We start from the raw sequence: 22,033 nt of genomic DNA on the forward strand, positions 1-22,033 counted from the left end.
AAACTGAGTTTCCGGTTGGGAAGGCGTTTTCTGCACAACTTTTGAAGTGTGACCATCTGTAGATACTTTTCTGTTGCTCTCCACAGGGGGAAACGACAAAGTTGGCCTGACTGTCCTGGGCACAGGCGTTTGGCTTAACATGTATTTTCTGATATGTAGAGAAGAAAGAAAAGAATCACTGCTTAAAAAAAATATGTTTATGTTAACTTTCAGAGGTTTTCTTGAGGTAAAAAGATTCCCAAAAATATTCTCAAACACAACCAAATAAATATGAAACCTCAAGGTACCTGTCTTTCTTTACATTGTACTATAAATAATTTTTCTTTTGTTCTCAATGCAAATGGTCATCGGTTCATTTTCTCTCACCCGGGACAGTTATGTCACATCCTTGACTAACAGGCACGTGTTCGCCACTAGAAGACATTTTAACTGAGAGCTGTCACATCCGTCATCTCCACTCGGCCTGGTTAAAAATGTTATCTGCCGTCTTGAATTAATTTCAACCTGCTTGAGCCCAGCAGGGGAGTTCTGAGTGTTTTCGTTCAATTCTTCGTTTTAAAAGAACATTAGAGTTCCCTATTTAGAGTTTTCCTCCACATCTAATTTTTGTTTCATATAACTGAAACAATCATATAATCATGTATCTGCAGAAAAGGAAAAAATCAGGAACAAATAAAATAATCATCCAATTCTGACATTTTCCCAAGGAAGCATTTTCTTTTGGTCTTTCTTTTTTCATCGATTTTCCTGTTAGTTCACAAATTAGTTGTAATCCTGCCTAAACAGTACACTAAGTACAGTACATTAACAAATAAATTTGCAGATTGTAGAGAAAAAGGAAATGAGAACCACAACACTAATTGACAGTGGAATCACAATAGCAGAAACACAAAAAAAGCAAAATAGGAATAAGGCCTAATCCCCAAAATATTTAACACAGATCACATCTGGGACAAGACTGCATGGAACCAAGTCAATAATCTATTCTTAAATCTGTTGCTCAACAGTTTGCTTTTCAGGCAGCCAACACAGATATTGGTAGGTAAGGAAGTTCAAGCTGTGAGTTGGATGAGAGTGATGTTTGTAGCTGATTAATGCCAAGAGACACATCTAAATCTCCTATAAGCCACTATTGACCTCTGAGAATATACATCCCACTTGACAAGTACTGAACTCGTGACAAATGTGTTGTCTTACACATGGGTTGCAAGTTGACTTTTCTAAGCATGGAGACACCTGCTAAGAAAGCTTATTAAGGGCATGTATAAATACTAATTCCCCAAGCTGGCATTGCTAGTCTACATTAAATACTACTATCTTCACACATATGTTTGCCAGATAGCATTAAAATTTACTTTGGGCCGGGTGCTGTGGCTCACCCCTGTAATCCCAGCACTTTAGGAAGCCGAGGCGAGCAAATCACAAGGTCAGGAGTTCAAGACCAACCTGGCCAACACGGTAAAACCTTGTCTCTACTAAAAATACAAAGAATTAGCCAGGCGTGGTGGCGTGCGCCTGTAGTCCCAGCTACTCAGGAGGCTGAGGCAGGAGAATTGCTTGAACCCAGGGGGCAGAGGTTGCAGTGAGCCGAGATAATGCCACTGCACTCCAGCCCAGGTGACAGTGAGACTCTGTCTCAAAAAAAAAGGTACTGTGTCTCCAAGCTTTCAATTAATGAACTTTAGTTAGTAGTGATCTTAATATCTTAAGTCAAAGGAATAAACAGATTACTGTTGTGTAATTACAACTCCAACATTAAGCTTTCTTAAACATTCTTTTAAAAATCTCAGAGGGAGTGGATTCAGTCTATGCTTTTACTGTTATTTAATCAGGATTGAGGAAATTGTACCTTTTAATTAAGCTAAATCGGTAGTTTAAAATTCCCTATTAGATTTATTTTGTTAACCATAACTATATTATGTAATAGAGTCAATATTTTGTTTTATATTTAGCAGCAGTTGCTCGACATAATGGTGTTTAATATTTGTAAGACCTCATCTGATATGAATTATTTTTGTGCCTGTACTTTTTAGGAAAGAAAATTGGCTGCAGTATTAGTGATCTCTCCTGTGCTTCGGACTGTCCACACTTACTGCTGTATTGATAAGGCTGTGTTGACTAAGGAAAGGGAACATGAGAACTGAATACACAATAGTCCTTTTTATGCATTATTTTAACTTTATATGAGAAATATGAACTAAGAACTTCAGGTACTTTTCCTTTCCTCTCAAATGTTGAGTGAAGAGACAAAAGAAAATTCATGCAGAAATTATTAGAAGAAAAGGGAAATATCTACCAATAACTGGACCTCCCCCATGCCCAATGTGAAGAAGAAGCAGTGAAACACATTGTGTCCTCTGCTTAAACAGCCATCCCAGTATCATGTTACTAAAGTCCCTTTAATCGACAGGAACGAACACAGTGGTTAAATCAAAAGTGGTAACCAAAATAGTTGATTGCCACAGGGCTTAAGGAGTGGGGGAAGGCATTGAAGGAGGAAGCACAGAAGTATTCTAAACCTATCTCCTTTAAAATTTACCAATTCAGCCATCTGCCAAGTTTACAGCTATTATTATATGTTCTTATTTAAATGATAATAAAATCACTTGCTGACAGGAAATTAGTCATGCAAGGATCTGCGGATGCACTGCCTTCTGCCCAGGCCTTGCATCTGCGCAAAAGTTCAAGGCTGCTCATTTGCTCGAACCGCATGGGGTAGTGAAATGGTGACAGCTTGAAGTTCTTCAAGGTATCCCCCAAATTCAACAGAGCCTGTATAACTTTCAGGAGTGGCTGTGTGTGTGGGAGGGAGCGTGTGTTTCTAGATGCCAGATCTTCTCCCTCAGTTCTTTCATCTTTCCTTTGTTAGAGTACATATTGAAAACCCGAAGGAAAAAAGAATGTAACTATCTGCCTGTGCAACTGTTGCACAAAATCTTGGCACAATAAAATTAGAAGAAAGTGTCATATTAAGCAGTAATTTTATAATAAAATTCTACCTTGATAGTCTAGAATTAGTTTTTAAATGACACATAGTAAGAAAGTACACCAGGAAAACATTTTAACATACAACAGTGTGCTTTACGCAGGAAATAGTTCCATACAACTTTCAGTATTATAGTGGTAATAATTAACACAATTTATTTTTGAAAGTATTTTGGTTTTAGTTTAAAAGTTGATTTAGTAATGAAACTGTGAGTATGGAATCTTTTGGAGACCATGGTTAATCTGATATGACATCAATGTTAATAGTAACACTATCTGATGTTTATATAACACATCACAGTTTGAAAAGAGCACTCACGATTATTATGTCATTAAATTTCCACCCTTTGGGGCCCTCTCAAGCGGACACCAGTGCTCCCTTTCTGTGGATGAAGATACTGAGCCTCAGGCAGATTAAAGAAATCACCGAAGGTCATGGAACTAATAAATACTAAAGGCAGCAACCCGTCTCAGGTTTTCGAATTCAAAGCCTAGAAGCCCAAATGCAGGATGCCACAACTACTAAATGAGCATTCGCTAAGCCTAAGGAAAGTATGATTTAGTAAACAAGTTGAAAAAGAAAGATGATTGTATTGTTTCTTGTTAGGTAAAACAATTTCTACCATAAACAGGTGCATATTGCAGATATCCCAGATACGAGTTCCCAGTGTATACATTTACTACATCTTGGCCGTTTTTCTTGTTTTGTTCGGTTTTTTGTTTTTTGAGACAGAGTCTCGCTCTGTCACCCAGTTTGGAGTGCAGTGGTGCAATGTTGGCTCACCACAACTTCCGCCTCCTGGGTTCAAGTGATTCTTGTGCCTCAGCCTCTCAAGTAGCTGGGACTACAGCCATGTGCCACCACACCTTGTTATGTTTTTAGTAGAGACGGGGTTTCACCATGTTAGCCAAGCTGGTCTCGAACTCCTCACCTCAGGTGATCTGCCCGTCTCGGCCTCCCAAAGCGCTGGGATTACAGTCGTGAGCCACCGCGCCCGGCCAACTCTTGGCCTTGCTACACACGTACGCATGCCTGAATTTTGTGTTGTTTCTTTGATAAATTAGACAATTTTTTGCAATGACGTCTCTGGACAATACCAAGGAAAGGTAACTTTGGAAAAGACGCAGGTAACACTTCATCATCTGATTTATAATTCTCTATGTAATTAAAGATATCATCTATTGATAGATAGGATAATCAAAATGATTATTAATCTTGTCTTAATAATCACCCACCCCATTCAACTTTAAAAGGAGGAAAAATGGTTCCCGCAGAGAAAACTCATCTTTTGTCACCTACTACCATGTCATCAGGCCTCCGCGTTTCCCTGCGCGCTAGGTGTGGCTCCTCTGTCGTAATGAGCCGTGGCTGACAGAGGTATCGCCCTTCCTCCCTCGCTCCACCCTCCTGTGTCGATTTAAATTCAAACACGCACAGCTCATGTATAAGCAAACAGGTGCAGGGAGCAGGGGCCGCCACAGCCTGAGCAGGCAGAAGGTGCATGTGTATCTCGCTGATTGTGGCACACGACTGATGGAAGGCGACAAGCCCAGACAATAGCGAGGGTCAGCAGGCGGCTTTTTGATTTCTCTGGCTTCATGACACGGCAGCAGGCTGGGAGTTTGTAGCTTGTAGAATTAATGGCCTCTACTCTGTAACATTTAAGTAGCAGGAAGGAAATTTTCAGATGACTTGAGCAGCGGCTGTAACTGTGCTTTCTAATCACCACCCTAGGCAGGTTAAGAGCATGACAGCATCAACTCAGAAACTCAAGATACCAAGTGTCTCAGACCACAGCCAATGTTCAATGAACAAACAGCACTCATGTCACACTGGACTTAAGAACAAATGCATAAGCATGCTGTTAGATTGTTAACATGAGAGAATATTAATTAGAAAATAAGAATTTTACCATGGCATTTACTGTGACAGAAAAACATTTTTTCTAGCAACACATACACTGATGTGTTTATGCCATACTTATTTCAAGTCTTTCCATCAATTATCTCATTCAGTTGATGTGTGGAGGTAAAAAAGAAAAAAAAATGACATTAAACCAAGAAAAGTGCTACCTCACTAGATCCATCATAGTTCTATAGTTTGTTTAATTTTTAGAGTATGTGGGAATATGTTCAAACACATAAAATCCTAAACAATATTAACCTAGCCTAGTTAACATTTAAAAATAATGTCTCTGTTAATTGTATAAAGTTATTTAGAACTTCATGTCATAAAAACAACAACAAAAAACAAACAAACTGAAAGGCATGACTTAAAACACGGCAGTTCTTTCAGAGCATTAGCTACAAGGAATTACAGTAATACCCTTGAAAATACAAAGATACATTTTTTGTTAACCATAATTGTTACAGCCAGAAGGTTCAAACTTCAAACATGTTTCTCAGAAATCAATTTTCGTCTTATTTTATTTTAACACTTTTTTAAGGCTCACAGGCCACTTGTACTTAGAACTCCTTTGTCGGACTCCCACAAAAATGTAATCTTCTTATTATCCATTCAGCCCATGCACACGCAGCTCAAGTACACTAGTCACTCTCCAGGTATCTATCATAGAGACTCCAAACTGTAAGCCAGGTATAAAGCCAATTAACTTTATTCATTTCAATTTGAATCTAAGTACCTTCATTATATACAATATTAACATTTAAAAGCAAATGACCAAAAAAAAAAAAAAAAATATGCCAGGGCCACTCACAACTTCCTATCATAATATATGTTTTTACCTTTAGAGAGATTAAAATAAGACAAAAAATGATGAGAGAAACAGCAACTGTCCATTTTTATCATCATGTTCCACTTGGCAAGGCATTAATAAAAAATTATTTCACAAGGCCCACAACTATCTGGTATTTGAGGCCTGATGGAAAACAAAGTTATATTTAAGTTTATCACAAAAGCATGTATCTTGGAATTCATGAAAATCTACTTATCTACACCTCCTTCTCCCAGTCAGCTTAATTTCTAAAAATTAGTTATTAACTTTACATTGGAACCCCAGTGCCATATACTTGTCATATTTTTCATCAGCAGAGTCCTTTCAAATGTGAGTTAATGTAGTTGCTTCAATATTTTATTTGAAGTTTACAAAGTTTAAATAAATTGTAAATCTTTTTTCTTTTCAAACAAAACGATATACATATGCATGTGCATTTTATATATAGTTGAGACAAACCAAAACATATTATTTTAAGAAGAACATACTGCAAAGAGGGTAGAAAGCTGCTGGGGGAGAAATCAGGCATGGAATAGATTCTCTAGAAATTTAAAATTGTTCGAGAGTCAAGATGTCCACATATGAAATACTCATGAGGAAAAAAATACGGGACCACTGTCTGCCAAGAGTTAAATATGGGGGACAAATTGCAAGCCCAGTAGGATTTCAAGGCAGGCAAAGGTATTAGGAGAATGTGTGGGAGAGTAAGACTTGATAAAGGAAATACTATTTAATTCTCATCCTGGGTCATATTTATTAGGGAAGTAAAAGGGACAATTAACTGGTTAAACAAGTCAGATAATCCACAAAGTTAGAAATAAACATTACTGTAAGTGAGACAGTAAGTGGTTGGTCTGCGTAGAAAAGGCATTTTTTGGATAGGAATTACGAAAGGAAAGGTTGTCTAAACAAGGTAAGATCGGATCATGCTGGACACTGACAGTCATTGAAGGCCTTTCTTTTTAATTTTACCTGATATAACTTAAGAATAGCACGTGTCATGGAGAAAGTAAATGTTTTAGGACAATTAAATGTCAATAAGTTTACGGAGTGGAATAGGGTAGCAAAACGCCTAGTCTAGTGCTTCTAAGAATAGTCCCAGTGCCTGACACACCAGTATGGTAAAAACATGAAGGCACTGATATAGTAAAAAATATGAAAAAAAAATGGGTAAGAAATGACGGATGTCAGAGAAATGCTGGAAGAATAGCAATGATTAGGAATCAAAATATTTAGCAAAAATAGGCACTACTGATTTCAAGTGAAAAAAATACTCTTGACTATTTTCTCTATTTAGGTTAAAAATGAACAGGTCTTCAGTCCGTAAGGATTAAACACAGCTAAAAGAAGGGGCATTATGATTTTATATATACTGATTGAATAATAAGTATAAAATATAAAGTGATGTCTGACACTTTACATGGATAAGTTGTGTGGTACATGAATTATACTTCAAAAAAGCTGTGGGGCCGTGCGCGGTGGCTCAGGCCTGTAATCCCAGCACTTTGGGAGGCCGAGGCGGGCGGATCACGAGGTCGGGAGATCGAGACCATCCTGGCTACCACGGTGAAACCCCATCTCTACTAAAAATACAAAAATGAGCCGGGCGTGCTGGCGGCGCCTGTGGTCCCAGCTCCTCGGGAGGCGGAGGCAGGAGAATGGCGGGAACCCGGGGGGCGGAGCTTGCAGGGAGCCAAGATGGCGCCGCTCACTCCAGCCTGGGCCACAGAGCGAGACTCCGTCTCAAAAAAAAAAGGGCAGGCGCGGTGGCTCATGTCTGCAATCCCAGCACTTTGGGAGGCTGGGGCAGGTGGATCACCTGAGGTCAGGAGTTCGAGACCAGCCTGACCAATATGGAGAAACCCCGTCTCTACTAAAAATACAAAAAATAGCCGGGTGTGGCGGCGCCTGTAATCCCAGCTACTAAGGAGACTGAGGCAGGAGAATGGCGGGAACCCGAGGGGCGGAGCTTGCAGGGAGCCGAGATGGCGCCCCTCACTCCAGCCTGGGCAACAAGAGCGAAACTCTGTCTCAAAAAAGAAAAAAAGCTGTTGTCTAACAAAATGGTGTCTGGCAGGTAAGTTGCAAAACTGTCAAAAGGTACTGCAGCTGGTAGTTTGCTTTTTGTGTACTGGCTTGTTTGCTTGTGTTAAGACACACAGAGTCCGACTCAAATCTGGATTTGCTGGGCTTTCAATTAGTACAATCTTAGGCGAGTTACTTCATGTCTCCCGGCCTTATTCATTTTGTTTTCCATTGACAGAGTGACTACTGGGTGCCAGACTTTGTGCTGAGGAAGTGGTAGGGAGACACATTTGTCTTTTCACTTGTAAAAACAGGACTTCTAGCGACAGGTCCCTGCGTTGCCCTGAGGCTGGAACAGAACTCTACGTGCACAGGCCTAGCCTGGTGTCTGACCTACCTCAGGCCCTCAGAAGAGGTAGCTGCCTCCTCCTCCCCTTGTAGCAAGCTCTAGAGGACTCCCTCTAAAGGCAGACGCAGAAGTAATAGGCCCTGCGCACCCCGAATGCACCCATGTGCTGCCAGTGGTGATGGAACTCTTCCCATGATTCATCCTGGTAGGGACACCCACGTATTGATTTGCCTGCGACACGGTCAATTTATTTTGTATTCCATGTGTATAAGCAACAGGCTCCAATAGCAGACAAATTGACAAAGCCACCTGACAAAACTGCTTTTTAGCCTTTATTATAGTAACGTCCTTAAGATTAGGTTATTAAATATTAGCACCCCTCAGAAGTATCACTTTGGAGGAAACAAATCTTTGGCTTTCTCTGAAGGGGTTCATGTGCTTGCACGTCAGTGTATGTGTTCTTAGCCTTTAAATATGTAATAAACATAATTATCGACACCAGTGTATTTCTGCTATATATTCAACATGGAAAATATATTAAGAGTTTAAGACTTTATCAAATACAGAAGAATATTAATGACAGTGTATTAACAAGTTACCTTGTTGAATGGATTCTCTTTTAGAATCCATCTTTAAATCTCTTAATTTGGAAAAGGTGTCCTCAGGATTTGGGTGTATATATGGAAATTTCTAATAGCTTTTCATATGAATATGAGAAAGGGGGTGGAAGGAAAGAGAGAAGACACACAGAGAGAGGTTTTTATGAGTTTAGATGACTCTCTTCCAAATGCTCACTGACTGTTCAATGTATAAGACAGCACAAGTATGCAAAATGGAGCCCCTATTTTTAATGGAGTATGCAGCCTTTGGTTACTGTAAAACTACATTAACGGAAGAATTTGCCAGTTTCTGCAGTTAGTAAACAAGTAGTCTTAACACAGGGCTAGAGGAATACAGTAGTATTAGTGCAATTCCTACAACAGACTTTTACCCAAGGATGTAGCAGAAATGAAAAATCATTCAGTAAGCTTGTTTGGTTTGCCTCTAATTTATCACAGCTTACATCTCTTGCCTGCCAGCGGAGCCGAATTCATACGTTATTGTCCCAAACCTGTCACTTTCTGGACTGCTTTTTAATCTTCCTCCCAGAATTACATCCAGAAAGGTCACTGCTATCCAATTAGAACCTTATCAAAGATGCACACGCAGTCCGGATTCCCGCTTATCAAGAATGGGTCATAAATCCAGAAATTGCACATCACAAAGTGCCATTACCATAACGAATAACTGAGAGGGTGTAGGATGTAAGAAAGGTGACAAAACACCTGTGCATTTGCCAGCCTTTGACTCTCTTCTTCTGGGAATCATGGAAGGTGAACAACTGGAATGTAGGCATCAAGGCAGCGGACCAGAGCAGAAGACAAGCAAAGCAATGGTCTTTAGGAGTGTGACCAACAGTAGGTCTTTCTGCCTGAAGAGATGTATGTCCAAGGATATGGCTGTTTATAAAATAAGTGCATCTGTTACAAGCCTACTATATGGGCTTCATATGTACATTCCAACTTCGCATATAAAGGAAAGAATAAGTACTGCTCAGTTAGAACACAGAATCAGACTCACAACTCATTACATTTCTATGCAGACTTTAATTCTCAAGGATCTGGGATAAATATTACTTGCTCTAAGATCAGATTACATTGCTCATGTCAGGAAATACTTCATACCCTTTCTTTGTAATCCTAAATTATCACACTGGGTCATAACTTTCTTGGAAAGTAATGTTTTATTTCATCCTGAGAATGACTGTCCTGTTATCAATTTATCACAGCATACTTGTAAGTAATTCACTATCTGACACTCATAGAATGCAGTAAATAAAAATTTCGATTTAAACAAGTGAGAAGTGAGGAGGTAATGATTTACTGTATAGGAGGATTTATTATTGTTCTAACAAGAAAAAGAAGAGTTATTACATTTCTTTGCAACAGAAAGCCCTCAAAAAGTATTTGTAATAAAATTATCCAAAGAATTTTACAGAAATGTTTGAATATATAAAGAAAGGGATGCCATGAGTAGGTATTAAATTGGGACCCTGAGCTAAATTTTAACCTCACATCATATTCTGGGAGGACAAAGTGTTGGGAGTATTGAAGGTACATGTAGGTAATACGTTGATAGAGGGTCAGAAATTCAAATACCCTAGGACTCCTGGAGCACAAACTCTCCACTGCAGATGGTTCTGTGATTTGCTTGACCTAGGCTTTTAGCACCCAGTTACCACCATACTCAATAATGCACATTTCTTTGAATGATGATTCTAGGGATACTGGGAGGTATTATGTAATTGAATGTAAATCAGTATCTGATGTAATCTGAGCAGTGCAAATTTAATCTCAAATTTCATAATATAAATAAAATGTATCCTCCTTATCCCTTCAGTGTTTACTGAACTGAATTGAGGGTCTGTATTCTTATAATGGTCCTAGCCAGGCTTTTAGTTCACCCAGAATCTAATTATTATTTTAAAAGATCATTATTTGCCCACCGTCCCAGCTTTAAAACATTTCATCTTAATCTAAAAAACTCAGCTAGGTTTAAGAAAAATCGCCACAATAAAACTAAAGTCTCTCCGTCTAAGGCACTACAAGGTCATGCTGCTAACAGAAGCATTTGCATTCAATCAGGATGCTCACAGTTCATGTTTATCAAGTGGAATGTAATTGTTCATTTATAGAGTTTAAAATTACAAAAATCTCCCTGGAACTATGTCTGCAGTTGACAAAGTCAGGGCAAACAGCCACCCTTCCCTCATCCCCTCCTGCCTCTGCTTTGCAGTAGGGTTTTGACTTTCAGCTGGTCATGAGGAGGTAAAGATATACTCTCTGAGTTTTGGTGTTGACAAGCATGTCATCTATAACTTAGGCTCTGACATGTGGGGTTGTCAGGATTTGCCTTGATGGGAAAATGATTGACCTTTGCTCATAATTATCAAAATGAGGGGAAGCAAAGTGACTAAAGAGGCAGCTGCTACTGCGGCTGCTGTCCAACTTCAGAGAAAGTGGGGATGAAAGGTCATTTTAAAGCCTGAAATGCAGAAGATACAGACTACATGAACAAAACGTTTTATTGGAAAGTGCAAAATGGTAATAATACCAGCATACTCTGAAAATTGTTCTGCCATGAGCATGCACTGATCTTCACAGCTATGAACTGTTAACTTTGACCTGGTTTCCTATCTGTGTTATATACCACACTTCCAAATCAGACAAGGAATGCAGGATTCAAAAAGAAACTTTAGGCAGTAAATCATATTTTTATTAGTAGGCTCTGAAAACGGCTGCAAGGCTGCTTAGTATTAAAACACCCTAGGTAAATGGCTGGCTTGATGAACTGTTCCAAGTACAACCCACTATTGAATTTAAAATTTCATAATATTCAAATATGAATGGAATGTATTAATGGAATAAAGTGCATGGAATGAGATCTTTCCTTTTGTTAAAACATTCAGATTTGGGGGGTATAATACAAGGTTTTCAACATCAGAAATTTATATAAAATAAAATTTTTCAATTTTTTTAAATCGGGAAGTGGGAAGCAGCTTGTCTCCCACTCCACAGTCTTAAGCATAATCAGATTAACTGTCAATAACATTAACTTTAAACTCTTAACATTTTCCTCTACTGCTGTTTTTGTTTCATCTCAACTCAAATTGTCCTATAGATTCAGTGATTAGAACTGGCCAGATTGCTCCTATTTTACCTTTAATAGAATATAACTATATAATAAATTCTGATAACACAAATACTTTTAAAAACAGCTCAGTTGCTAAGTCATGGTCTAGCACAGAGACCCTCGTGCTTTACAGCACAGAGCCAGAGCCAGACGTGGGTTTTTTCTTGTTTTTTTGTTTTGTTTTGTTTTTTGTTTTTTGTTTTCCTTTCTCACAGCTAGACACTTCCAATCTCATATTCATGAGGATGTTTTCTCCTCCCTAAGTGTGGAAGCCTGCAATTGGCCTAATCCTCCATAAACTCTGCAATTGTCCTGTTTATTCCACTTGCTTGCTTCTGGCCACTTTAAATTATGGCACAAAGAACACAGAGACAATTATCCCAAGTCTTTTCATATCTGTTATTAGTCGTACGATTGGCTTAGAACTAAAACGAAACGTTAAACAAGGGATAAAGAGGAAAAGTTTTAAAAACTCACTCTGCGTATTTTATTTAAAAGCTTTTAGACATATGTGAATCCTTTCATCTATTCACAATCAGTGTCTCTCTTTCCTGCTTATCACATCCCATGATGTCTCTCTAATAAGAATATATATTTTTGAATATTCTAACCTGGATACACTAGAGATTCTGTGACAATTGCATTTTTCATTTGAAAGGAACTTCTCTGTTCAAGATTCTCTCAACATCTTGAAAGTACGATGGCATCTAAACTACTATTGAGAAAAAAAATCCATAAATCAGATTTAAGTAGTTTGGTAAATTAACAATGTGTGGTAGGAATTATGATCCATTGTACTATCATTGATAATATGAGCAATTAATTGTATTTTCACAAAATATAATCACAAATAAAATAGACTTAATAATTGTAGTAGGTCAATTTAACTTAAAATAGTAGTAGGTCAATAGCTTGTGATGAGTTTCATTGCAAAAAATGAAAAGCAAATGAAAACTAGTGAGAAACAAAAACTGCTTATAGTGCTGGTAAGGATAATTAGACCATACTTTCAAATAATCAACTCTTATTATAAAAGCTAAGAAAGAGTGAATTGCAAGAGAAATGCTTTGGATAATACGAAGGAAAGTTCCTGGTAGTTGGTCAGATTCAAATGAGTGTCAGAGTGATCTTCATATTACACATTTATCACTGTGTCTGGCATATTGCAAAAAAAAAAAAAAAAAAAAAAATCTCTTAAATTTAACTGCATTTGCTTGGAAGGGCTGCACCAATGACCTTCCTTGTCTAGGTCACAGAACTGAAGATACTGGGATGGCCAAGCTCTAAGAGATGATTATGAACATATTTGGCTGTATTTCTATACATAAAGTTTCAGGCTTATGCAGATAGAACTGAACAAAATGTGTCTCCTCCCTTGCATTTCCTTGCTGTCTCTTACAGGCAGGCAGCCATTTGGAGAGTTTCTCTCAAGCACAGACTTGTCTGGGCTCAACAGACTGTACAATTAGAATCCCCTGGATAACAGGAGGAGAATGTCCCTCAAAATCAGTGGGAGTAGAGCCAGAGTTTTCACAACTTTTATCATCATTTTGTTATTTCTCAAGGGACAAAAAGTTAAATGCAAATTAAAGAAAAATTAAATGTGCTTAAGATGTTATATATACGGCCGAGCGTCCCGGCTCACGCCTGTAATCACAGCACTTTGGGAGGCCGAGGAGGGCAGATCACCTGAGGTCGGGAGTTCGAGACCAGCCTGACCAACATGGAGAAACCCCGGCTCTACTGAAAATACAAAATTAGCCGGTCGTGGTGGCGCATGTCTGTAATCCCAGCTATTCGGGAGGCTGAGGCAGGGGAATCACTTGAACCTGGGAGGCGCAGGTTGCAGTGATCCGAGATCGTGCCACTGTACTCCAGCCTGGACAACAAGAGCAAAACCCTGTCTCAAAACAAAACAAAAAAAAAGATAATAAAAAAAATTTAAAAATAGAGTTTAAAAAAATCATTAAATTCCACTGTGATGGCTTTCTTTTCTTGAGATAAGCTAAGAAGTAGCAACACTAAAGCTACTTTAAAGGAGATTAGACTCTGCAATAAGAGTAATGAGAATAAAGTGAAACTCTCCAGTTCATCTTTAAAATTAGAAAAGAGGCTGAATGCAGAGGCTCACTCCTGCAGTCCCAGCACTCTGGGATTCCAAAATAGGAGGACTGCTTGAGGCTAGGAGTTTAAGACCAGCCTGGGTAGCATAGCAACACCCTGTCTCTACAAAAAATAATTTAAAAAATTAACTGGGTGTGGCCGGGCGCAGTGGCTCAGGCCTGTAATCCCAGCACTTTGGGAGGCCGAGGCGGGCGGATCACAAGGTCAGGAGATCGAGATCATCCTGGCCAACACAGTGAAATCCTGTCTCTACTAAAAACACAAAAATTAGCTGGGCATGGTGGTGCGTGCCTGTAGTCCCAGCTACTCGGGAGGCTGAGGCAGGAGAATCACTTGAACCAGGGAGGTGGAGGTTGCAGCGAGTCAAGACCAACACCACTGCACTCCAGCCTGGTGACAGGGTAAGATTCGGTCTTGGAAAAAAAAAAAAAAATTAATTGGGTGTAGTGGCACATGTTTGTAGTCCCAGCTACTGGGGAGGCTGAGGTTGGAGGATTACTTCTCAAACGTTTGCTGCTGCGGTGAGCTTTGATTGCACTACTTCATTCCAGCCTGTGTGACATAGCAAGACCCTATTTCTAAAAAATAAAAATAAAAAAAGCATAATTTATGCCCTTTCTCATTCATATATAAAGATATGAATTAACAAGATTAATTTTCCCTAATACAATTAGAATATAGTCAAAAATGGAGCAACAATTTAGTATACCATTAAAAAATACTACATTGGTATTTAATGATGAAGCTAATTTATAAAAATCTAAGACTTAGGCCAAAGAAAAACCTTAAGCAAGAGAAAGAAATCTATTATTTTATGAAAAGAATTCTGAAGTCTCTTTTCAGTGTCTCCTTAATTACTCTACTGCCTCCGTAGTTAATAATAATATTTCAGGTCTTTCTATAATTTGTCATTCTGTAATCCACATTATGTGTAGAATACAGAAACAGGAAATATGTACAACCATGTCCCAAACCCAAAATATTCACAAAGGCAAAAACCAGTAAAAACCACACCTTTATTATTGCTGCTCTATGTACTGTGCTATGTAAAATCCCTTTTAGATATTCAGTCAATAATCTTAGGTATTTTTAATTATAGAAACAAACATTCAACATGCTACATGGAAAGTTTACATGAAAACTTTAGGCCGGACGCGGTGGCTCAAGCCTGTAATCCCAGCACTTTGGGAGGCCGAGACGGGCGGATCATGAGGTCAGGAGATGGAGACCATCCTGGCTAACACGGTGAAACCCTGTCTCTACTAAAAACTACAAAAAAAACTAGCCGGGCGACGTGGCGGGGCCTGTAGTCCCAGTGCCCTGACAGAATATATTACTTTCCTGTTTTGTTTTTTTGTTTGTTTATCTACTGATGTTAAAATATCAAGCACTATTGAATGATGTACAGTGATGGAAAATGATTTAAAATAAAACCAACTCCTTCAAGATTCTTCAGGTAAGTGAGAAGAAAGGGCAGAAACATTTCTACAGTCAACATTAACGTATTAAGATATCGTGGCTAGGCGTGGTGGTTCATGCCTGTAAATCCCAGCACTCTGGGAGGTCAAGGCAGGCAGATTGCTAGATTCCAGGAGGTCAACAGCAGCCTGGGCAACGTAGCAAAACCCCTTCTCTACTAAAAATACAAAAAACTTAGCCAGGTGTGGTGGCACACGCCTGTAATCCCAGCTACTCAGGAGGCTGAAATGGGAGAACCACCTGAGCCTGGGAGGTCAAGACGGCAGCGAACAGAGATCACATCACTGCACTCCAACCTGGGTGACAGAGAGAAACCCTGTCTCAAAATGATAATAATAATAATAATAATAATAATATTAAATTGAAAAGAGATTGATTTCTCTGGAAATCTAGATTTGATGACAGAGATCAAAATAAGATATACCCACCATAGACTCCAAATAACTTTAGGATCCAGTTAGAATCTAGTGAAGGTAGCATGTTGCCCTTTGGCCTCTATACATCACTCTTCATATCCTAAAACTAGAGTTAAAACCGCAGTCATTCCCACCTATCTGTTTTCTTTCCATATTTCCAATTAAAAACTGCAACCCAGGAGTTTTGCATGTTGAAGGCTGCTGGTGGTGTTGTCAGGAGGTGTAATTGCTGCACAAGCATCTTATGACGGGCTGATCTACGGAACCACTCAATTCCACAGCTGTCAAAGGACTGATACCAACTGCAGTTAATGACACGGCGTCTTCTCTCTAGCTCGTTTACCTGCCGTCCTGCAAGCAGATGGACACGGGCAGCGAACGGGGGTGGGCGGGGGAGCACAGTGAACGACAGACACCATATTTATCATAATCACTATGATCCACAGCAGAGGAAAATCAATTTCTCTTAATCGAGTAGAGTGACTTATTAAGGGTTATGAGTCCTGGCTGGATAGCTGTGCTGATCTGATTATGTAGGGAGGGAAATTAGCAGTGGCCTCCTTCACAATCTTCTCCTTTGTCTTCTGGCTGGGAGTTTCTTATTAAATTATTATCTTACGAAAGCTTTAGTGAGCAGGTCATGCTTTGATCGAGAATAGACTGAGACACGGGGTGCTGAAAGGGTTTCAGAAGTGTTGACAGGTAAAGATGTGAACATTCACGATATCCTCACTGCAGAGCTGTTGGTTTATAATTGAAAAGGGTGTAGATATAGCCTATGTCTGTGCCAACACTGGAACCTTCTTGAGAAAACCCAATCATAAGTTAATCTTTATCCTTCAGTTTCTCCTTCCTGGTTGTAGTACCATAATCCCAGATACCTGAAAGCACGGTATTCTTGTTATGCTGTCTTAGAAGAATAGATTAGTAGGTTAAAAGTCACAAATGTGTTTTTAAATTTTTCAAGAATGCTTTGACTGAAATCAGTACTACAAAAATAAAAAGTCAAATATGTGGTATATTTTTTAATTCTCTTGGTTTTTAAAAGGTTACCTATCATGGAGAAAAAGTGCAGAAGGCTGTGGAAATAACTTTTAAGCATTTTCCCACAAGGATCACCTATCCTTGTTTTTATGTTTCTTTTTTTTTTTTTTTTTTTTTTGAGCCAGAGTTTCACTCTTGTTGCCCAGGCTGGAGTGCAATGGTGTGATCTCGCCTCATGGCAACCTCCGCCTCCCAGGTTCAAGAGATTCTCCTGCCTCAGTCTCTCAAGTAGCTGGGATTACAGGCGTGCACCACTATGCCTGGCTAATTTTGTATATTTAGTGGAGATAGGATTTCTCCATGTTGGTCAGGTTGTTTTTATGTTTCTATGATACAACTTTGGGAAATAAAACAGAATAAACTTCAGTTGTTTTCACCTGTTTTTCTGAACAATTTTTCTTGGAATTTTGAAAATATATGAGCATCATCAGATTTACTTCCTTCTGAATAAAATAAAGAGATAAGAAAATGACATCTCTCCCAACATATATGACCAACAAATATGGCAGGATACTAAAAGTCACTATATTTTGTAAATACTTATAGTTGGATTTTAGAAATCATCCCTGAGGCCGGGCGCGGTGGCTCAAGCCTGTAATCCCAGCACTTTGGGAGGCCGAGACGGGCGGATCATGAGGTCAGGAGATCGAGACCATCCTGGCTAACACGGTGAAACCCCGTCTCTACTAAAAACTACAAAAAACTAGCCGGGCGAGGTGGCGGGCGCCTGTAGTCCCAGCTACCCGGGAGGCTGAGGCAGGAGAATGGCGTGAACCCGGGAGGCGGAGCTTGCAGTGAGCTGAGATCCGGCCACAGCACTCCAGCCTGGGTGACAGAGCCAGACTCCATCTCAAAAAAAAAAAAAAAAAAAAAAAAAAAGAAATCATCCCTGTGGACTACCAAATATGTCCAATTTTCTTAGTAATGTTATTTTAAAATACCAAGCAACATTCCAGGGTGAATTTTCACTAGAAATAAACATAAAAACTAAAGGAATCCCAGGATGGAATGTGTTTTAATAGAGCAGAGTACTAAATTGATCTTTGTCTTTTGCAAAATACACAGTTCTTTACATCCACATAATTCCTTTCCTAATCATAATTTGTTTCATACATAGATTTCAAATATTTGGTAAATATAATGTCAAGATTTCTTTTGATGGTTTCAAAGTTCTTAACAGAGTTGTTATTTGATTTCCCTGAGTGAAATCTCATTGTTAGCTCAGTGATTTTAAAAAAGGGATGATGGAATTCATAGAAATGGGACAATATGGATTCCAGAGTCTTTTGCTACCTTGAAAATCACATATATGTTTGATTCTCTTCCTCCCTGGTGGCCTCGTCACTACCCTCTCAAAATATTACCTGACAAAAAATGGAAAATTTTTATTCCATAATATGTGTTTGCCTTTCAACTCTCTTTCTAATAGCTTTTTGCTCCCAATGACCCCCAAAAAACTTTGACATTGTACTTATAAACCATAATTGCTACACAATGTCCTATTATGCATTTTGCCGTATAAATAAATAAGCACAGAGATGTATTGAAGATTACAAGAAGCAGGAAGTTAGAAGTTATTTAGATGCTCCTATTCTAGTTACTGTATGTGGAGCATTTATACAGCAGCTTCTATGCTTGACTATTTCATATGGAGCAACCATAAACATCTCCTCTCCACTCATCTCTCTCTTAAGATACATTCATTTCTGTAAACCTTCAACCTAGCACACTGCCTAACATGGAGAAGATGTTCAAAACGTGTTTGTTGAATTAAACCCAAAAATATTGCAAACTTACCAAGCATGGTTTACAAGAATTATTCTCCGGCCGGGCGTGGTGGCTCAACCCTGTAATCCCAGCACTTTGGGAGGCCGAGACGGGTGGATCACGAGGTCAGGAGATCGAGACCATCCTGGCTAACATGGTGAAACCCTGTCTCCACTAAAAACTACAAAAAACTAGCCGGGCGAGGTGGCGGCGCCTGTAGTCCCAGCTACTCGGGAGGTTGAGGCAGGAGAATGGCAGGAACCCGGGAGGCGGAGCTTGCAGTGACCCGAGATCCGGCCACAGCACTCCATCCTGGGTGACAGAGCCAGACTCTGTCTCAAAAAAAAAAAAAAAAGAATTATTCTCCATCTTCAGTAATCTTCATTTTTCCAGTGCCTCACATTCTTGTAGACATTTTCACACTCTAGAGAATAAAGACTCCTATACTTAAAAAAAAAAAATCAGTGGCCAAAAGAGATTTACTGACTCTAGTGAATGGAAACTTCTACTCATCTCTTAGCAAGAGCTGAAAGTTTCAAAGTCTACAGTTCTACAGTTCATCTATTTCATTTAATGTTATATTGACATTTTTGGTTGATCAAACAGTAATCAAGAATGACTTTTTTTCATAAGGACCTTCCTTGTGGTATACAATATTTTTTTAAATATGATAGCTCAGACAAAATAGCCTTTCCATGAGCTGAAACTACCAGCTAGTTTAATGATAAATTTAAATCTGATAAAGTTGACATATTACACCAAAAAAACGCATATTAATCAGAGAGAGTTGGAGAAACATTTACCAGTGAGGTCTATGTAGGGTCATTGTATTGCTTATCAGTCAATAACCACCAAAACGCATCCAAGTACTCTGTCTCTTGGCTCAGAGAAATTAAAACTACAATAAATCTTCTGACATACAGTATTACAATATTATTAAACATCATCATTCAGTACAAGAGTATTGGATAAAAATCACAACCCTATAATAAATCATATGCATTTTGTGGGTAAAGATTATAATAAGCTTCTTTTAATTCTCATAATTTTAAGAGTGAGCCATGGCAATATATTAGGTCCTATCCTAAAGGAAAACATGCACTCAAATTAATCCAATTTAAATATATTTTAAATGACTGATTTCAAACCACTTTATAATTTAATAATGTATTTTCCCTACTTTAATGACACTATTTTAGAATATTACTCTTTTAAAACAACAAAGCTACCCACAAACATATATAAACACTTTACCAGAAAGTTGTAGTAATTTTCTTCCAATTAATTATTTTAAAAATTAAATTGTCAAATCTGATAAACAAAAGAATATTTCCTAAATTCTCTAATCTCAAAAGTAAATTATAAAAAGAGAATGGAGACTATGCTATCCTCATTCAACACATTTTATGGAGCATTGGTAACTATCCTAGACACTTTAATACATGTTACAGAGTTTTTTAATTTAAAGAAATACATAGTTCCTACCCTCATTGAGTTTAGAGCTTACCAATAACTTACTTTTCATATTTATGGATTCTTGAAGGTTATATATTTCCCCTTATGTTATTGGCAGGTTTAATATCTCCTAAGGACTTCAAATCTCCTTTTACTATTGATCTATTGATTTTTTTGGGGGGGGGGTTTTTTTTTTTTTTTTTTTTTTTTTGCTTAGCAGTCTTTAACTACTTATGCAGCTATCTTAAACTTACATGCCACCTGAATATAGCCAAGTAATCTGTATGAAAAACATGCTAGATTTGAGTAAATCTGGAGAGAATAAGACTCATCTAGAAGCATTTAATGCCCTTAAAACACAACAAAACAGCAAGATACTGAAGGCTAAAAGAACCTGCCTATACATAGCCTTTTTGGTTGCCTGCTGTAAAATATGAATACTAAGGCAGAAAATTCAGATGCCTTCAGCATACCTCAGAGGGAAGGGTTTGTGTGTATGTGTGGAGGGGAGCATCTTTCAACCAAAGATCCAGTGTAGGCCTAAGGTTCCACCAAGCCATTAGAATTAGAAAGGTAGAAATGATGCCCACATAAAGAATATGCCGGATCTGTACATCTCAGTCCCATTAATGCCATTTTCACTTTTGGCTGGCAGTGTCCCAAACTTATCCAATAATATATATCACAGGAAAAAGCAGTAAGAAATTCTAATACTCCAATAAGAAAAAACAGGAGAAATTTAAAAATTTCATTTCCATAACTAGTAAACAAAAGAAGTTTGCACAACATAACGCATGCTAACAATACTGTCAGTATATCAAAATCATAAATAAATGATGGAAAATCACATATTTTTCAATTTTAAAGTAATCACTAGAAAATCATGGAGATTACTTTGAAGTTTTTCTATATAGAAAATGAAAAACCTTATGCACACACACAGAGGTGCATGAAAAGAGGATCATGTGTTACGTATATACCAAGCATTGAAATACATCACAATAAAAACTCCATAAAGCATGGTGACTGCAGTGAAAAATAATGTATGTACTTGAAAATGGCTAAGATCTTAAATATTTTCACCATTAAACAAGATACGTGTGTGAGGTGATGCATGTGTTAATTATTAGCTTGATGCAAACATAATTGCGGTTTTTGCATTGTTAAAATTTGCTGTTTGGTATTGGAATAAAATCATAAATGTGTTTATATTACTTATAATTTTAATGCACATTTCTCACTTTATTTTTTTGCTAATTACTTATTGCTGTTTATACTATATTTATTTTAGATTATGGAAATGAAGTTAGACAAAAAACAAATTCAAGCAACTTTCTTATTCGAGTTCAAAATGTGTCATAAAGACACAGAGACAATTCGCAGCAACAGCAATGCATTTGGCCCAGGAACTGCTAACGAACGTACAGTGCAGTGGTGATGCAAGAAGCTTTGCAAAGGAGACAAGAGCCTTGAAGATGAGGAGTGGAGTGGAGTGGCCGGCCATCGGAAGTTGACAACGACCAGCTGAGAGGAATCATGAACGCTGATCCTCTTACAACTACATGAAAAGTTGCTGAAGAACTCAACGTCCACCATTCTATGGTTGTTTGGCAGTTGAAGCAAATTGGAAAGGTAAAAGAGCTCGCACGGTGGTTGCCTCAAGAGCTGAGCGAAAATTTAAAAAATCATCAATTTGAAGTGTTGTCTTCTCTTATTCTACGCAACAAGTCATTTCTCAATCTGATTATGATGTGTGATGAAAAGTGGGTTTTATGTGACAACGGGTGACAGCCAGCTCAGTGCTGGGACCCAGAAGAAGCTCCAAAGCACTTCTCAAAGCCAAACTTGCACCAAATAAGGGTCATGGTCACTGTTTGGTGGTCTGCTGCCGGTCTGAACTGCAACAGCTCTCTGAATCCCGG

General features: G+C 38.4%; 1 protein-coding gene across 6 annotated transcripts in view; it reads right to left on the reverse strand.

The window, feature by feature from the left end:
• ROBO2 (roundabout guidance receptor 2) overlaps nucleotides 1-22,033 on the reverse strand; it is a 619,239-nt gene that overhangs the window by 505,722 nt on the left and 91,484 nt on the right. The window lies entirely within an intron of this gene.

Source organism: Trachypithecus francoisi, unplaced genomic scaffold (assembly GCF_009764315.1).
Source record: "Trachypithecus francoisi isolate TF-2019V2 unplaced genomic scaffold, Tfra_2.0 Lachesis_group0, whole genome shotgun sequence".
NCBI classification, from domain to species: Eukaryota; Metazoa; Chordata; class Mammalia; order Primates; family Cercopithecidae; genus Trachypithecus; species Trachypithecus francoisi.